General features: G+C 44.1%; 1 protein-coding gene across 1 annotated transcript in view; it reads right to left on the reverse strand.

Moving 5' to 3' along the window:
- The window catches only part of ANKRD55 (ankyrin repeat domain 55), a 204,277-nt gene that overhangs the window by 174,372 nt on the left and 11,560 nt on the right, over positions 1 to 18,345 (reverse strand). The window contains exons 3-4 of the mRNA XM_045020668.1: positions 6,288 to 6,448; positions 5,122 to 5,321 (exon numbers count right to left, since the gene is read on the reverse strand). The gene's annotated coding sequence lies outside the window, so the exon portion shown is untranslated. The remainder of the gene's footprint in view (positions 1 to 5,121; positions 5,322 to 6,287; positions 6,449 to 18,345) is intronic.

An 18,345-nucleotide genomic window follows, 5' to 3' on the forward strand; every position in this document is an offset into this window, starting at 1 on the left:
TGTTTTAACGTGGCCAAACACAAGGTTATTCATCTAGGAACAAAGAATGTCAGTCACACGTGCAAGATGGTAGATAGCACCCTGGAATGCAGGAACACTGAATACTACTCAATTAATGGCAGATAACTGACTGACCATGAGCTCCCAGTGAGAACTGTGACTAAGTCTGACACCAAGAACATCAAAATCAATACCAATTATTGCAAGACTTGCAATAAAATCCTGAGAATTGACAACACTGCTCCCCGACCCATTCTGGAATGCCTCCTGTGTGCATGGGAGTATACAGCTGGCTCTTTATCTTCTGCAGAGGCAGGGGCGGCTCTAGACATTTCGCCACCCCAAGCACGGCGGCATGCCACGGGTGGCGCTATGCCGGCCGCCGGGAGGGCGGCAGGCAGCTCCGATGGACCTCCCGCAGGCGTGCCTGCGGAGGGTCCGCTGGTCCCGCGGTCCCCTGTACCTGCGGCTTTGGTGGACCTTCCGCAGGCACGCCTGTGAGAGGTCCACCGGAGCCGCCTGCCGCCCTCCCTGCGGCCGGCATAGTGCCCCCCGCGGCATGCCGCCCCAGCACGTGCTTGGCGTGCTGGGGCCTGGAGCCGCCCCTGTGCAGAGGGTCTCACATGCTACATATATTGCAGGGAAACCTTATGGCTCCTTTGCCCCAGTTCCCCTGAAACTCCATAAGCAATGTAATTGTTCAGTTGGCTTATTGGTGTAAAAGTGCATTAAATGTGGCATTAACATCAGTTTGCACAGCCATAGCCACTGAGAAAATAGTGATACTCCTACTTTGGCTTCAAACTCTGCCTAATCCACCCAAGAAGGATCACCTCAGGGCAAGGATAATACCGTAGTGGTGAAGAGCCATTGTCTGGGTTCCTATGACACACACTTTCCCTGCTGCAATGGAGTAGGGGAAATGGGTGTCGTTGGGGTATCCCTCTGCTATACCAATCCTGAACTATGGATTTGGCCCCTTGTGTCTGCTACAGACTGTCGTTAAGTCAAAGCAGCTCTTAGGTGGCTCTAACACGCTGCAGGGGAACAGCATGTCATGCACAGAGCAGAACCCACATCAGGCAGCACAAAGGAGAGCAGTAAACCCTCACTTTACATCACTTAGACTTGCATTCTGGTCCCATGCCAGGATCTGGCCCCCTCTGTGGTGAGAAAACATTTACACATCCCCAATTTGTGTAAAACTTGAGACTTGCATCACAGACTGCTCAACAGTCCTGGAATTTTCTATCGGCACAACCACAAGGGGTACGAGAGGGACACATTCCTTTGTCTTTTTACCATCCTCTTGCTGTGGCCCTCAGTGTGGCTGCAGGTTTCATGCAGTTGAACTCCTGTTCCTCTCAGCAAACTTTTTTTAAATATCATTAGGCCTGAATTTCCTATGAATTCAAGCCTTGGAGTCACTTCCTAGCTGCAGCAGGGCCATCTAACAATTGGTGTTTATCTACCTGCTTGAAGCTTAGAGAGGCAGCCAAGCCCCAATTGCATCATTCAAGTTTTCCTGCTCTTTCCCTGGCTTGTTTTACACAGTACTTCTCTCTGCAGAGCTAGTGGCTATCTCCACAAGCACATCACTGTGTAAGCAGCTGCGAAGGAGGGGGGCGGAGAGAACAAGGTGGCAGGAGCCATGGTGAGGCCTGTCCGGAAGGGGGTGTGGAGTCCCTGTCTATGAAAAGAGTGAGGCTGAGGGAGCACATGTGGGGAAAAGAGACACAAGGCAGCTGTGCGGAGAAAGAGGTACAGAAAGTGCTAAGAGGAACACAAAATAAAAGCAATGGAAAATTATGTAAAGAAGGTCAAAAATAAAAAACAACAAGATAGCAAACAGGAAAGAGCTCACTAAGAGAGATGGTGTAAAACAGGAATTACACAGGCTGAGCCAAACGAGCTTTGAAAAACATGGTGAAGCAAACGTTAGAGAAAACAGAAGAAAACAGGGGACCCAGTGAGTTATTTATCAATACAGCTTGCGAAAAAGCCGTGCTTTATGTGCGTTCAAGAACTAGTTAGCATGTTAACATCTACGGGATGACTGCCATTAGTTTATGCAAAAAAGCTCTCCTCTCACTAACAGCAGTGCAGCTCCCTGGAAATCGATTTGCACTGAGAAGATCTTTTCTTTTTAGAAGAACTTTTCTTTTTTAAAAAAAAAAGGTTTTTCTTCTAAAACTTTTCTTTTTTAAAATATAATCCCCTGTAGTATAAATAAAGCACCTCAGATGCAAAGATGTAACAAAATCTGTGCTCTAGCAGCACAATGTAAAATCACCCAAGCATGTTATCACCTGTAGGTGATGTAAGCACTGCCCATCACTTAATGAGTGTGGTTTTAGTGTGTATTGAAGGTCAAAATATGAGAAAGGCATTGTTTGCCTAAATGCAGTAAGAGCATCTACCTATACAGCTCCTGGAGGCACAACAAGCAGCAAATTACACATGAGCACAGCAGTCAGCTCCGGTGCAAGGGATTGCTCTTATGCTGTACATATAGCAACAGCACAAGGCAGCAGATACAAGAAGCACAAAGTGAGAACAGGTGTAGAGGGAAAATTGGGGAGAGTAAAGTATGTTGTCTGTACTGTGATCAGTTGTGGGCACAACTTCAAAATATTACAGTACTCAATGTGTGTTAGAAGGCACTGCCAATACAGATCAGCTACCACCACCACTTAGTGAACTCATGTCATTTCTGAATATAGTACGAGTCCCTGATGTTGCTCTTTTTTCCTCATGTGACATATTACAGTGTCTCAAGGGCAGAACAAGTCAGGAGATCAGGGCATCTTGACTTGAGTCTGAAATGTACCAGATAGACTTGCACTTGTATTGTGCAGCCCGGAAGAGGTTCTTTGCTCTCAGTTGTCACAAGCAAAAGCTGAGGAACAGAAACTTTATTTGCAGCAGACACATGGCGTTTCCTGTTATGGGAAGGATTAATCACAGGCGCAGTATGCCAGTGTTCACTAACTCAACACTAAACCCCATCCAGCACATATCCAAAAGCAAACCTCAAATAAATGCAATTGCCAGTATGACACTGGCCAACTCTGCAAACGTTAAATGATCCCCAGAGAAAACTGATCCCATAGGGAAACACTAACAGCTGAGTGCTGATATACACATGTGAAAAATGTACACTGTATTGTCCCCTTGGCCAGCTTTACATTGTGCACTCCTTACTCACCATTTTTACATTGCTAGTCTAGAGAGCCGCAAGGAGTGTGAAAGCTCCGAGGCTGACCATGCCCACTTTTGGAAGGCTGTGACCACTTTCCTTCTCCAAAAGAGTGACACAGAAAGGACAGGACAAAGTAGAAAGCCCAGAGGAGGAATAACTTGGAATTTGTTTGGATTTTTTGTTTTGTTTTGATTTTGACATTCCTCAAGTTTAAGAACCTATCAAATCTATACAATAATGATTCCATTCTTAAGAAAGTTCATAGACTTATAGATTGTAAGGCCAGAAGTGTTCACTGTGATCACTTAGTCTGACCTCCTGCATAACATAGGCTATAGGACTTCCCTGTTTGAACTAGTGCATATCTTTGAGAAAAAGTATTCAATTTTGATTTTAAAATTGCCACATTGGAGAATCCACCACAACCCCTGGGAAGTTGTTCCAGTAGTTAATAACTTCACTGTTATAAAAATTGTACCTTATTTCTACTTTGAATTTGTCTAGTTTCAACTTCCAGACATGGGATCTTGTAATATCTTTGCCTGCTAGCCCATTATCAAATTTCTGTATATTGTAATTAAGTCACCCCTTAACCTTCTCTTTGTTAAACTAAAGAGATGGAGCTCCTGGAGTTTATCACTAGAAAGGAATGCTTTCCAGTCCTTTAATCATCCTTGTGACTCTTCTCTGAAGTCACTCCAATTTATCAACCTCCTTCCTGAAGTGCAGACACCCAAACTGGACACAGTTTCCAGCAGTGGTCACACCAGTGTCAAATACAGAGGTAACATAACCTCTCCTACTCAATATTCTCCTGTTTAAGCATCCAAAGATTGCAGCTCGTTTGACCACATCATAGTACTGGGAGCTCATGTACAGCTGATTATCCACATGACCCCCAAATCTTTTTTCAGAGTCTCTGCCTCCAGAATAGAGTCACCCATGCTGTAAGTAAAGCCTGCTTTCTTTGTTCCTAAATGCATAACTTTGCATTTGGATGTATTAAAACACATACTCTTTGGTTGTGCTCAGCTTAACAGGCAATCTAGATCACTCTGTTTCAGTGACCTGTCCGCTTCCGTATTTGCCACTCCCCAATCTTTGAGATATCTGCAAATTTTATCAGTGATTTTATATTTTCTTCCAGGTCATTGATAAAAATGTTAAAGAACGTAATTAAATTCCCAATTCATTCTCCACACCTGAGAAGACAAAAGGAAACAGCCATTGGACTCTGGGGGAGGGGTCCTGACCTGAAAGTTTGATCAGTAATCTGCAGAAGCATGTGGTGAGAAAGTTTGCTTTGCAATGATGATAGTTTCTTATATAAATACCAGTAAGAGTTTTTAGCTTTTTTTTTTAAACCATTTCTGACTTTTATGCCTCATTATTTATAGTCACTTAAAATTTGTCTTTGTAGTTAAACAAGTTTTACCTAATTCAGTGTGTTTAAATTAAAGTTTCTGGGTAACTCTATTTAAGATAATAAACTGGTGTATGTGACCATAGTCACTGGAGGGGCTATACTGAGATTGGTCAATCAGGGTAAACTGTAAAGAATAGGGCAGACAATACTCAAAACTGGTGGTTTATTTTATAAATAGATTTACCAAGCCAGTAACTAAACAGCTCCTTACTGGTTATAAAGAAGCTAAAAATACAGTTCCCTTTAAGCAATCCAGCTGTTGGCTACCAGCCAGAAAACCAAGTCTATATAGTGAGGGTTACTTAAAACCTTAATCACCATATATAAAGTTCTACCAATCCCACGAGATCGGATACATTATCCACCAGATCAATGAATATTTCAGATCTTACCCAAATACACGATTACAGTCAATTCTTATTAACTAAACCTAAGATTTACGGTATTAAAAAGGAAAAGAAAGTTACTGTGGTTGAAAGATCATTATACATACTGATATGAATAAAGTTCTTAGGTCAGTTTCATAGCAGAGATGGTGCAGCTGCTGATTTGTATAAGTCTTTCCAGAATCAGTTCAATAGTTTATAGTCCAATAGGCAGTCCATGTGCAGTTTGTTCAAATTCCTCCATGAGATATTGCAGGGCTAATCCAAAGTAGACCTGGAGACCTCAGTCTTGCGGCTTGAACTTCCCCTGACAAAGTTTAAGCAGATGTGAGTTAGTAAGGATAAGGCCTCAAAGTCCCTTTACAGCTGAAGTTCAGCTGACATACTTGTAGGGCTGTATCCTTGAAGGCCCAGTGGGACATAATATTGTGTGTGTGTATACACAAACACACCCTTTTACAGAGGTTACCCCATCTTGGACATCATGGGGTTCCTTACTTATGGGTTCCATGGGCTGAGTCTGATCATATGAGGGTGAGCAGACCTCGGTGGGGAGCCACGCCCCAGAAAGTTGAGGCTTGAGGATGCAGACAGGTTTTCAGGCTTGAGTCTTTTAGGTCAGAGTAATATTCACCCTTCTGGGACAAAGCATCAGCCTTACTATATTTGGTTCCTGTAGTATAGGAGATTATGAAATCAAAGCGTGAAAAGAATAAGGCCCACCAAAGTTGTTGGTTGAGGTCTTTGGCCCCACTCAGATATTCAAGGTTCTTATGATTGGTGTTCACCTGGATGGGACACCAGGCCCTTCTAGATAGTGATGCCACTCCTGAAAGGCAGTCTTAATTGCCAGGAGCTCTTTGTAATTTTGTAAAATTTTGTAATTTTGCTCTGTGGGTGAGAGTTTCCTGGAATAGAAGATGCACAGATTTAGCAGTTGTTGAGGACTGTGCCTTTGGGATAGCACCACTCTAACTGGCAAGTTGGAAGCATCTGCTTCGACGATGAAAGCATACAAGGTGTCGGGGTGGATCACTATGGGACTGGTGGTAAATGAGTTTTATTTGCTCGAAAGCCTGCTAGGCCTCAGAAGACTAGAGGAACCTGATGTTTTTGTGTAGTGAGGGGGGCAATCTGCTTGGAGAACTTTGGGATGAACTGCCCATAAAGTTCGTGAACCCCAGGAAACTCTGTAGTTCACAAATGTTCTGCCCACTCGAGGACCACCCACAAATGTTCACAAATGGGCTGCCCACTGGAGGACTGCCTTTACCTTGCATGGATCCATTTTGATACCAGAAGGAGCGAGGATGAACCCTAGGAATTTTGTGGAGGACTGATCAAAGGCACACTTTTCTAGCTTAGCATAGAGGCCATATTGGTGTAGCCTCTCCAGGATGGAATGGACGTTCAAGGTGAATTATTCAGAGTTGTCTGAAAAAAGAAGTATGTCATCCAGGTATGCTACCACATATTGGTCCAGAATGTCCCACAATACATAATTAATAAAATTCTGGAATATGGTGGGCACATTTGTCAGACCAAATGGCACCAGAAGTTATTCCAAGTGACTGTAATGCGTTCAAAAGGCAATCTTCCATTTATCCCCACCTCTAACATGTTCTAGGTGGTATATTCCCCCCAGGTCCAGCTTTACATATAACTGGGAGGTGCTCATACAATCCATTAACTCATGGTAATGGGTACCAGTTTCTAATGGTGACCTGACTTAGAGCCCAATAGCTGACACTTAGTTGGAGGCTTCCATCTTTTTAAATAAATAAATAAATAAATAAATAAAGGACTGGCACCCTGGCAGGCAAAGTGGATTATGAATAAAGCCCTTAGTAAGTTCTCCTGAAGGTAGGTGAACAGTGAGGCTAGTTCAGGCTCCAACATGGTGTATACAGACCAGAACAGAATGTTTGCCCCTAGTTGTAGCTTGATTGGACAATCATAGTTCCTGTGCAGGGGCAAGATATTTGCATTCTTTTGACACCTCTGTACTCACTGTACTTGGATGGAAGTTGAGGACCGGACTCAGTGGGCAGTACTGCTGGGCCAGCTACCCTGGCATGTGGCCAATTTTGTGGTGTCAAGCAGTGCTGCTGGCAGAATTCTGGGAGAAATTCAACTTTTAGTGCACACCAGCAGATAAGGGGTTGTGGAGGGCCAGCTACAGGATACCCAGGATCAAAGGGAAGTATGGGGAACAGATGGAACTGAATTGCATAGTCTCTCGATGCCCTTGGATAGTAACTTCAAGAGGAGCAGTTTCCATTGCCAGTGGCCAGGAGGATAAGAGGGACCCCATTGATAGTCTCTACCAGGTCCAGAATAGGCTTGGCCACTACAGGTTCCCCTGGGTCAGCTGCCTCTGCATCAATAAAGTTGTCTACTGTGCCTAAAAATCGATAAGGGCCTGCTGTGGAGGAAGTACTCGAGAGTGTCCCAGCATTGTAACTCAACTAGTATTTGTAGGACAGCCCTCCTCGGGGGTCCACTCTCACTCAGGGTTAGGCCACTCCACCTCCTGGAGCCACACCTCTCTGAGTCTTAGCACACCTGTTTCGGGCAGTGGGCCCCCTCAGGCAGTCCACTCGCTCTGGACCCCCAGGGCCTCCACCCCCCGAAGGGGTTGATGCAACCCTGTTCTCTAGACTGGAGTGACTCTCAGCCAGCATAAAACAGGAGCTTTTATTGAGCATTGAACACAACACAGGAAACTCTCAGGGCCTCAGGCCTGGCCTCCCTCAGCACATCCCAGTCTCCCCTGCATCCAGGTGGGCTCTGCTCCCTCTCTCCAGTCGCGAGCCCCCTGCTTCCCAGCTGGACATCTGATATCACCGGCCCCAAGCCCCACCTCTGTCCATTGTCTTCTCTCCAAGTAAACAGGGTCGCCTGGGCCTCTTCTCTCTTCTGTCCTCTGGCCCCCTCTGGCTGGAACTGGCGGGTTAGGTCACAGGGGTCCTCTCTTCAGGGTCCTCTCTTTACAGCTCATTGTCCTCCCACTGGCCAGAATCAGCTGCGACTCCTGAGCTGGGCAGGGCCGCCCAGAGAATTCCGGGGGCCCGGGGTCTTCGGCGGCGGGGGGCCCTTCCGTTCCGGGACCCGCCGCCGAAGTGCCCCGAAGACCCGCGGCGGGAGCCCCCCGCCGCGGGTCTTCAGAGCACTTCGGCGGCGGGTCCCGGAACGGAAGGGCCCCCCGCCGCCGAAGTGCCCCGAAGACCCGCGGCGGGAGCCCCCCGCCGCGGGTCTTCGGAGCACTTCGGCGGCGGGTCCCGGAACAGAAGGGGCCCCCCACCGCCAAAGACCGGGCTGCGCTTCGGCGGCGGGTCCCGCTTCTCCCCCCCGGCCCCGGCCCGGCCCCGGCTTCGCCCGCCCGCCCGCGGCCCCGGCTTCTCCCTCCCGCCCGCCCGCGGCCCCGGCCTCTCCCTCCCGGCCGCGGCCCCGGCCCCGGCTTCTCCCGCCCACCCGGCTGCGGCTTCGCCCGCCCGCCTGCCAGGCCGGCAGCGGCCCCGGCCCCGGCTTCGCCCGCCCGCCCGCAGCCCCGGCCCCGGCTTCGCCCGCCCACCCGGCCGCGGCTTCGCCCGCCCGCCAGGCCGGCAGCAGCCCCGGCCCCGGCTTCGCCCGCCCGCGGCCCCGGCTTCTCCCGCCCGCCCGCGGCCCCGGCCCCTTACCGAGCGCGTCGCCCGCGGGGCCTGAGCTCCGTCCCGCTCAGAGCCGTGTGGTGAGGGGGCGGGGCTGGGAGCTCCACGCTGAGCGGAGGCAGCTGCCCCTCCCCCTCCCCACGGCGCTCTGAGCGGGGCGAGGCTCAGGCCCCGTTGGAGCTCCCAGCCCCGCCCCCTCACACGCGGCTCGGGGCGGGGCTCAGGGGCTCGGCCGGAGTCTCGGCGCTTCATGCGCCGAGGCTCCAGGAGAGGGGCGGAGGCGGGAGCCTCCGCTCTTCTCTTGGGGGCCCCTGCGGAGCCCGTGGCCCTGGGCAAATTGCCCCCTTTGCCCTCCCCTCTGGGCGGCCCTGGAGCTGGGCCTCCGGGTCACCAGATCGTCAGGTCACCAGTCGCTGGTATCCATCCTCCAGGCCATTGGCTGGGGTCCCAAGTTCTCTCTCCAGTCCTCTATAACAACAAACTCCCTCTCCCATCACCTGGTTAAACCAGTAACACCCAGGGAAATTGAGTCCCACCCCTCTGCATGCAAACCATTGGAAAAACAAGGAAAAAACAAGAAAATCCCCCACTTCGTCACAGCTAGTAACACCGTCAAAGAAGGAAACAGATCAGGGCTCCACTGCTGCTAAGCCCTATACATACGATGATCCCCGCCCCCAAAGAGTTTACTATACTGCTTATAAGGGAGCAAGGAAATTTTTTTTTACATCACTCTAGTTAGTGTTTCCCAGATTGTTATCTAGCTGCAAATGTTTGCAGCATCCATAAATTATGCTATAATGAAAGTGTTCAGATTCCATTGTGATGAGTGCAGTATAAATACTTAGAGAGAGAGAGAGAGTAGATCTCAAGTATGTATTGGAGATTACTAAACTGTTATAAAATCTTTAATCTACTTTAAGAATTGATCATTGCTTTGTGGCTTGCTATTCTGGTCAAATAAATCCCTGGAAGAAAAAAGTTAAACTATGTTCGGGAATTAAACATTAAAATATTTTGTACTGGCAGAAGTAATCAAAATGCCTTGGTTCAGTTTAGTGTCTTGAGGCTGCATATATATATATATATATATATGTGTGTGTGTGCAAAAGTTGCTCCATCCTATTTATAAGAGAGTAGGGAATTTGGCTATAGAATAACATTGCACTTTACCTAGAGGAAATGCAGGATTTTCAGCAGTCAAAATGTTTTAAGCATTCAGTTACAAATCTCCAGCTCCTAAGTAAATGCTGAAGAGTTATATAACAATCAGTGAACCTTCAATGGACAACATGTATTTCCCTGAAAGAATGAGGATCTTATACAATGATGCTAAAAGATGGATGGTTTTAGCTTGTGGCTAAATATATGTCCACTTATGGTTGGATGCAATTACAATTATTCCTTCTTCTGTTCAGAACAAAATAATAGAAACACACAATGCAGTTTGTCCAACATCACCTAAAGCACTTAATCTGAGGCAAAAATCCAAGAGGCCATTAGGGAAGGACAAGCAAGTCAAGTTCACATTACAGCTCTTTGATGCAGTACAAATACACAGATGAGTGGTGTATTTTAAATTTCTCAACAATAGAGTGATGGATTTTTTTTTTTAAAGGAAGAACATTAGAATCTGGAGGACATTCAATATTAGATTAGAACCAATATTTAGATACCATATGTCAGGGACATAAACTCTCAGACTGTCCAGAATTCAATGAACTCTGGATAGCAAAATACTAAAATATTATCTGGTTAGATAATGGTTTCAAATGTGCAGGACTACAATCTACCTTTTGATACATTCAAGAAACTCCCATTGACTTTTGTTGCAAGTTCTGCATGTGTATGTATTTTAGGACAGAATCTGAGCCCGACTACACAAAGGAATATTCCAAGAAAGGCAAAATCTCCCTGATTAAATTTTATGCCTAATTTGCCTAAATTGAAAAAAGAACAATATTTACTATTATTTTGTATAACATAAAATGTCTTGTGTTAAAAAGGAAAGTCATTAAGCATGACAAGTATTTCAGCTTTTTCTAAAGGGCTGGTGATTAAAGTTGGCTAGTCATCAGTAATATAAAGATGTATACAAGATAGATGGGTTTCAGAGTAGCAGCCGTGTTAGTCTGTATCCGCAAAAAAAACCAGGAGTACTTGTGGCACCTTAAAGACTAACAAATTTATTTTAGCATGAGCTTTCGTGAGCTAAAGCTCACTTCTTCGGATGCATAGAATGGAACACACAAGATAGATGCTCATTTATTTGCTACTGCCTTTAATCATCATACAGATTCATAACATAATCACTTACATGCCCCATGCATTAGTATGACATTAGAGGAAAAGGAACCAAATTCTTCCCTGACACACAACACAATTTAACTGGAGAGAATGGCATTTCACAGTGGGTAAACCAAGGCTTAACATGGCCCAGAGGTTTGGTCTATTTTTGTTTCTAAGGGTATGTCTACGCTAAAACGTAAGCCCGTGCTTGAGCTTCGGCTCAAGCCTAACGCCTCTTGCATTTACACTGCAATTGCGCTAATCCAGGACTCAGCCCCAGGGCCCTAGGGCCCTGCAGAGCTGGAGGGTCCAAACTCAATTTAAGTTGGGACCCTGGGTCTGAGCCATATTGCTTTGAAGTGTAGACGCAGCCCTGCTTGACTCAGGTCTTGGGAGTCAGCTGGAAGTATCCCACAATTCCATGGGACAATTTCCTTAGTCCTCTCTATCCCAACAATCTGCAGTCCACTCTATTGAAAACGGAAGCCACCCCCACTTTGCAAATGGCAGCAGTGCAGGTCAGTGTTAACTCATTCTCTTCCATCACCAATCTGCAAGCACACTATCAGAGAGCCTCCTGGGTTTGCACTGGAGAGCAAACCAATCAAGTCTTTTGCAAAGCAAGGTGCTTCCTGGTAAAGCGCAGGGCAGGTAGTAAAGTTTCCCTCACAGTGCACCACAGTCCTAGGGCTTGAGTGGCCACATTTTGGGGTGGTGCTGGGGAGCGGGCGGCAGGGACTCTGGGATATGGTTACTTTGATTTGGGTCTGCACACTGCAGTGGACACCTTGAGCCCTAGGTTCAAGCACAGGTTAGAGAAGTCTTAAGCTAGGGTTAAAATACAATGTAAAGGCTCAAGTCCAGGATTCCCTAATACAGGCCAGCTGACTCCAGTCCCACTAACCTTGGGCTTATGTTGCAGCGTAGACATACCCTAAGAGGCCTACATTCACATGGAAAAAGTTGCAATTCCTTAACTGGTAAGTAGGTAGCATGCAACTAAACTGGAGGAAAATTAAACTGAAGAACATCTGCTTAGAAGAGTGAGCTCAGCATAGGCTTGTTAACAACTGCTTTGTATACAGAAATATTAGACGTAATCAACCTGTCCTCTTTATATGACTATTATTATTTGTATTATCATAGTGCCTACGAGTTGCAGTCACAGACCAGGACCCCACTGCACTATATGCTACACAAACAAAGAACAAAAGGATAGTCCCTGCCCCACAGAGCTTACAGTTGAACCCAAACCCTTGGGCACCATATATGTGATAGCCAAAAATTAGTAGAAAGGAATATTTCTCCAGTTCCTAGTGTAAGAGAGTTGACCAAGGGATTATACAATATGAAGAGCAGGTTTTTTTTAAATGGAAAAGTATATTCAGATCTCTCTGATACACCTATTTAAGTGTTTATATATTGATAATCATGCTTGTATGGTAACAGTGGAGCACTATCCATTTTTTTTTAAATCAGGTGTTAAAAGATCAAAAGGGGACCCCTTTGATGATTCAGACTTTAATCAACCTCCTAAAAAAAAAAAAAGGCAGGTCTGAGCCAATGTTGATTCAAATAATCAGCACTTTGAGAACAATATATATTTGATAAAAAGAAGGCTAAGGTTTATGCACTTAACAGATGTGGAATTTGGCTAGGATATCAGAGCTAACCACCCCTATTCTGCAAAAAATACCATGGGATCTTTAATGAACTGTGATGTCAGGGCCATCTTCTTGAGCAACACAGAACCTTCTAGCACAGTGTTAAATCATTGATTCATTACTGATTCAAAGAGAAGAATGCCATCTACAGTGGAGTTTTCTAAGACCCAAGGTATTTCTCAATGTTATTGAAGGTTGTTTTTTATTAACTAACCTTGCAATCACCTATTGGTTATCACCCCTCAGTATAGCTCCAGCTACATAAAGCATACTTCATGCTCATCATGGTAAACAGTTATAGCTAATATTACTTCTGTAAATTAGAATCAAAGCAGCATAGTCTAATACACTGAGCATGGAGTTGCAAGTCAGGAACTTCTCGTTTCAATCTGGGTTCTGAAACTCACTTCCTCTGTGGCAAGTTACTTAGGCCCTTAAACCTTAGGAATTTAAGCACATACTAAAAGTTAAGTATGCTTAGATACTTTGCTGGCTAGGAATGGGATTACTCATCTGCTTAAAATTAAGCACACTTGAGTGCTTTGTTGAATTGGGGCCTTAATCCCTCTATGTCTCACTTCCTTCATCTGTTAAATAGGGATAATAATGTTGACTCACCTACATCATAAAGATTTTGTTAGGATTAATTAATGAATGTTTATACAGTTCTTTGAAACTATAAAGCCGTATAAAAGTACTAATACAGAACAGAATAGTTTATGCTCCTGAACATTTTTATGCTCTGCTACTTAACGAAGTATTGAAGCTACATGCGTGCACAGTACAAATATCCATCACTTGCTATTAAAACTGAGTGAATAAATCACAATAAATAATCTATTCTACAGATTCTAGCTTTTCCTCCCTTCCTTAAAATTGTCTACTATCATCAAAATACAATATTTGCAAATATATTTGTGGATCAAAAGAAAAAAAAAATCACACTTTGCTTCAGCAAACAATGCTTGGCTTGAAGATTGTTTGCAAACATAAAACCAGTTTGCACACTGTCAATTAGTTATATGTATCATGTGGTTTTATTTCTTTAACTTGGTCGGATGATTTATTTAATGAAAAAACAGTGCAGACTGCAAATATAAACTGAAATTTGCAGTGTTGGTTAGTTACCCAAGACACATACTATTGTTTTTTCCATGAATGAAAGTGAAACTTGAGTGCTCAAATATTTGTGAAAAGAGAAAATAAAGTGTCATGAATATTGTACTGTATATTTGTGCTTGAATATGGCATGTAAGTCAGACGCTACTGTGATGTCCAGCAAATACCCAAAGTAGTACAAAATGGGAGCCCAAGAAATAGAAATCCACTCTTTTCATAACTACTGCCTCCTGGGAGAGAGAGACAAGGTGGGTGAGGTGGTATCTTTTATTGGACCAGCTTCAGTGTAATCTCAAAAGCTTGTCTCTCTCACCAAAAGAAGTTGGTCCGATACAAAATATTACAGACAAGGTGGGTGAGGTAATATCCTGGGACTGACGCAGCTTCAACAAACACTGCATACAACCCTGGGAGAGAGTCTATTTACTATGCCAGCTGATAATATTCTCATCAAATTCACTGATGCTTGATGAAGTACAATTAGCCAAACTCTTTTGTCTTTTCTTCTCTTTGTATTGTGGTGTTAGCACTCAGGAAAGCACAGTTCACTTTTCCAAAGGTTAATGTCATACTATCCTGTAGGGGACAATGCAAATGCCCAGCAGAATCCTGGGTGCTCATTAATAATAATAGTCCTGCACTGGCAGAGGGAAAAGCTAGTTGGCCTAACCGAGCTACTTCCTCTCTAATTGCTACGGGCCATTTCATTCCCTGTATTTTAAAGCCTGGAGGGGATTACAGGAGTAGAAAGGGGCATCTTTCAATCTTGTTCAATTAATAGAAAGTGCCTGTAGGAATTAATGCTGATATTGTCAGTATTAATTCTAGAGCTGGTTAAAAGAAAAAAAAAGCAAGCATGTGTTGAAGTGGGTGGGGACAGAAAATTTTGATTTCTGGCAGAAATTTGAATACCAAAGAGTTTTGGCCAAAAAAATAAAATATTCTGCTTTAGAAATTGCTCCACAGTACCTCTTGGGAATTGTTGTTTAGATGCCTTATGCTCCCATTCTCACCTGTGCTGTGGTGAGACTGTGATTCCTGGTCAGACTACATTTTCATGATGTACCATAGTCTCCCCTCTTGGAGCCAGGAGGTATTAGTACATCATGGGCCTCTCCAACCAGGGTGTATCATGGAAGATGTAGCCAGCGCTTTTTGTGAAAATTTTCATTTTGTCAAAAATGCAATTTTCCAACAGTTTCAATAGAAATTTTTCAACCAGCGCTAATTAATTCTCAGATTCCTACTCTTATTCCTGAAAGTTGTGGTTGTGAGGCCAGGTGTGGGTTGAGATGCATTGGCAGTACAACTCTAATGGGGGTTAGCCAGTATTTGGGGCCTTTCAGGGTTGTTTTCATTAGGAGGAGAAATTGAAGATAAAAGTCAGGTATATCCATTGGTGCAATCCTGTTCCTTTACAAAGAAGGTACATAAAGAGCCCTTTCCCTGAACATAGTAGGAACAAGCAGCATCAGGGAGTTTCCTTGCTTAAAAATCCCCCACGCCTGCCTCTCCAGTGAGTTCTGTGCCCAAGAAATTCTCTCTCTCTGCTTCCATTCAGGGACACACACACCACTGCTTTTCTCACTTTCTGCCTCTAACACCACAGCCCGCAAACCCAAGCTCCGTAGCTATGTCTACACTACAGTTTATGTTGGCATAACTTATATTGTTTAGGGGTGTGATTAAATCACCCTCCTCCCCCAAGTGACATAAGTTACACTGACACAAGCACCAGTGTGTCATGTTGGTGCTATGTTGGTGGCAGAGCTCCTCCTGCCGACGTAGCTACTGCTGCTCGTGGGAGCTGGAATAGTTAAGCAGATGGGAGAGCTCTCTCCTGTCGGCTTAGAGTGGCTACACTAGAGAGCTTGCAGCAACACAGCTGCGCCACTGTGAACTCTCTAGTGTAACCGTGCCCTAAGTCTCTGCCTTTCAATCAGGGAAACCCCTGTTAATCTACCTGGGTTAGTTTTTGCTCAGGCCTCACCATGAGGTGACTGCCTTGAGGGGTGGCTTCTATTATTTCCAGCGATCTCTCCACGTGAAAGGGTTTAATTGCATTTTCCATTTAGACTGAAAGAAGGATGCTTAGCACAGCTATCAGCTTTAACCAGGTCTGTGATTGTCTTTGGATCAAAGACTCACTGTTAGGAGCTTCCAGCATAACAGTGTTTATCATGGAGAGTTTTCTGCATTCTTTATAACTTATAATTTATTACTAGCTCTTTTAAAAAGTAGGTAAAATCCTGAGCATGAAAACATCTTATCCTTTTGAAATGACTTATTAGAAAGAAATCAAACAATAAGCAGTTATCAAAAGAGTAAGGTTAATTCAATTTGAAAAAGTAAAAAAATAAAAGATTTGCAGTAATTTGGATTGGTGATATGAAATAAAGTCTGACAATTGTCATAGTGTTGTGGCACATAATATGATCACAAGGAACCTGAAATCTATCATAAATACCATAGAGCTTCATATATCCATGCTTCCTAGGGCCTAAGATATTACACACATGCAACTGTACCAGAGAAATTGGAGCTTACAGAGATATACATACAGGGCCATATCCTCACCTGGTGTAAATCAGCATAGCTTCGTTGACCCACTGTTCCTTCTCTTCTTAATTAGCTTTTCAAGACTGGGTTTTAAAACCACATGTGAAACCCACTCGTTCAGTAATGGAAGGTGGGCTGCTGGCTGCAAGTGTAATAATCTGCACACTATCATGTGCCCTGAAACAGATCAGGACAGGCTGTCTGCAGAACTGTGATGGATGCAGGTAGGTATTTTGGATAAAGAGCCTATGCCAGCCTCATGCTGTAGGAGGCTGCTACACTGTGAAACATATAATAGTATTACTGCATGATGAATGTACAAAAAGGCAACCTGACCAAAAAACCAAAACAATAACCCCCACCTTACCTTTAATATCGCTAAGATGCCTTTCTGTGCTGGAGGCCACCTGTGCATATCCATTATCAAACAAACAATCTCCTTTTGACGGTGCCCTCAAAGGCTGCCTTTCGCTGCACTGATTGTAATATGTTAAAAGAGTACTTTGATTTTTTAATAAACTGAGAGGTCCATTAGAAATGCTTTCTTCAAACAGCTCCACCAATCAACCTTGCAGACTTGGCAGATTTCCCCTTCCAGCTCACTAAGCCTCATATTAGCTGCAGTATGGATACAGCTCCCACTTTCAAACTGTCTTCATTTAGCCTTCTTTAAAACACTGCCAAGCCACACAGACCTGCTATTGAAAGATTGATTGTCATTTTGTGATCACTCCCCAAATGTCCCCAAGAATAATGAATAAACCACCATTTTTCATTAACTAATTTTTTAAAAAGAAAAATCAGTTATTTCTTTGTAAATTACAGGAGAAGTATTATTTGCCAATGAAAAGTATAACTGGATTCAAAAAAGAATTAGATAAGTTCATGGAGAATAGGCCCATAAATCAGCCAAGAGGTCAGGGACGCAACCCTATCCTCCCGGTGTCTCTAAACCTCCAACTGTCAGAAGTTGAGACTGGACAACAGGGGATGGATCACTCAAAATTGGCCTGTTCTGTACATTCCCTCTGAAGCCTCTGACACTGGACACTGTCAAAGACAGGACACTGGGCTAGATGGACCATTGGTCTGACCCAGTATGGACATTCTTATGAATTCAGTAATAAATCCCTATGCAAACTTTTTTGCATTCTGCTTTATCCCGTATATAACCCAATCTACTTATTAAAGTCAGCAAAATAAGTCATACAATACATGCTGACTTTGTTTTGAGAGAGGGAGCAGGAGATCTATTCATCGCACAGCACTAATCCCTGTTTTCATTCTGGATTGTGATTTACCCAATGAAACATACTACTGTGGATTATTTATGATCAAATATTCCCTTCATGCAAATATTCAATCTGTGATATGCTTGCTTTTCTGCATTCCAAATATTTTCCAACTGAATTTCTATCAGCGAGAAAAGTAGAGGCTGTGAAATTGACATGAGCGAGTTAATAAAATGTAAAGAACAGAATCATTTGAAACCCTGATATAAAAGGCCAAATTCTGCTCCCATTTACTCCCATAACACCAAAAATTAATGGACCACACGGATCAGGAAACAAAGCAGAACACAGATAGCAAGCCAGAGTGTCCAACTTACTATATATGGCATCATGACTGGCAGACATTGGCAAAAGACTTAAATTCAACTTACTTGGGCTTTTTCTGCTCCATTGAAGTTGATCTCTGCTGGATGCACCAATAAGGGATAAAACCAAACCAAACCATTGCTCTCATTTGATTAGACAATGGTGTTGGTTAATAGTAATATAATGGCTTTTTACCTTGAACATCTGGATTCAGATGTAGTATAGATCACAAATGAAATGAGATTATTGGTCTCAACCTAGTTCCTACCTGAGATTGGTCCACTTTACAAAAATGACTGCTTGATGTGTTCCAGTTCATCATAACTGGCAGCCTCAGTTTTGAGGGAGACTCAGATCTAGTGTAATAGGATGATACAGATAAAGCCTGAGTGCTGTGCTGAACTGCAGGGGGAAACTTGCACACTACCTGCCTGTGTTCTGGTCTCTATTAA

Source organism: Mauremys mutica, chromosome 6 (assembly GCF_020497125.1).
Source record: "Mauremys mutica isolate MM-2020 ecotype Southern chromosome 6, ASM2049712v1, whole genome shotgun sequence".
Classification (NCBI taxonomy): domain Eukaryota; kingdom Metazoa; phylum Chordata; order Testudines; family Geoemydidae; genus Mauremys; species Mauremys mutica.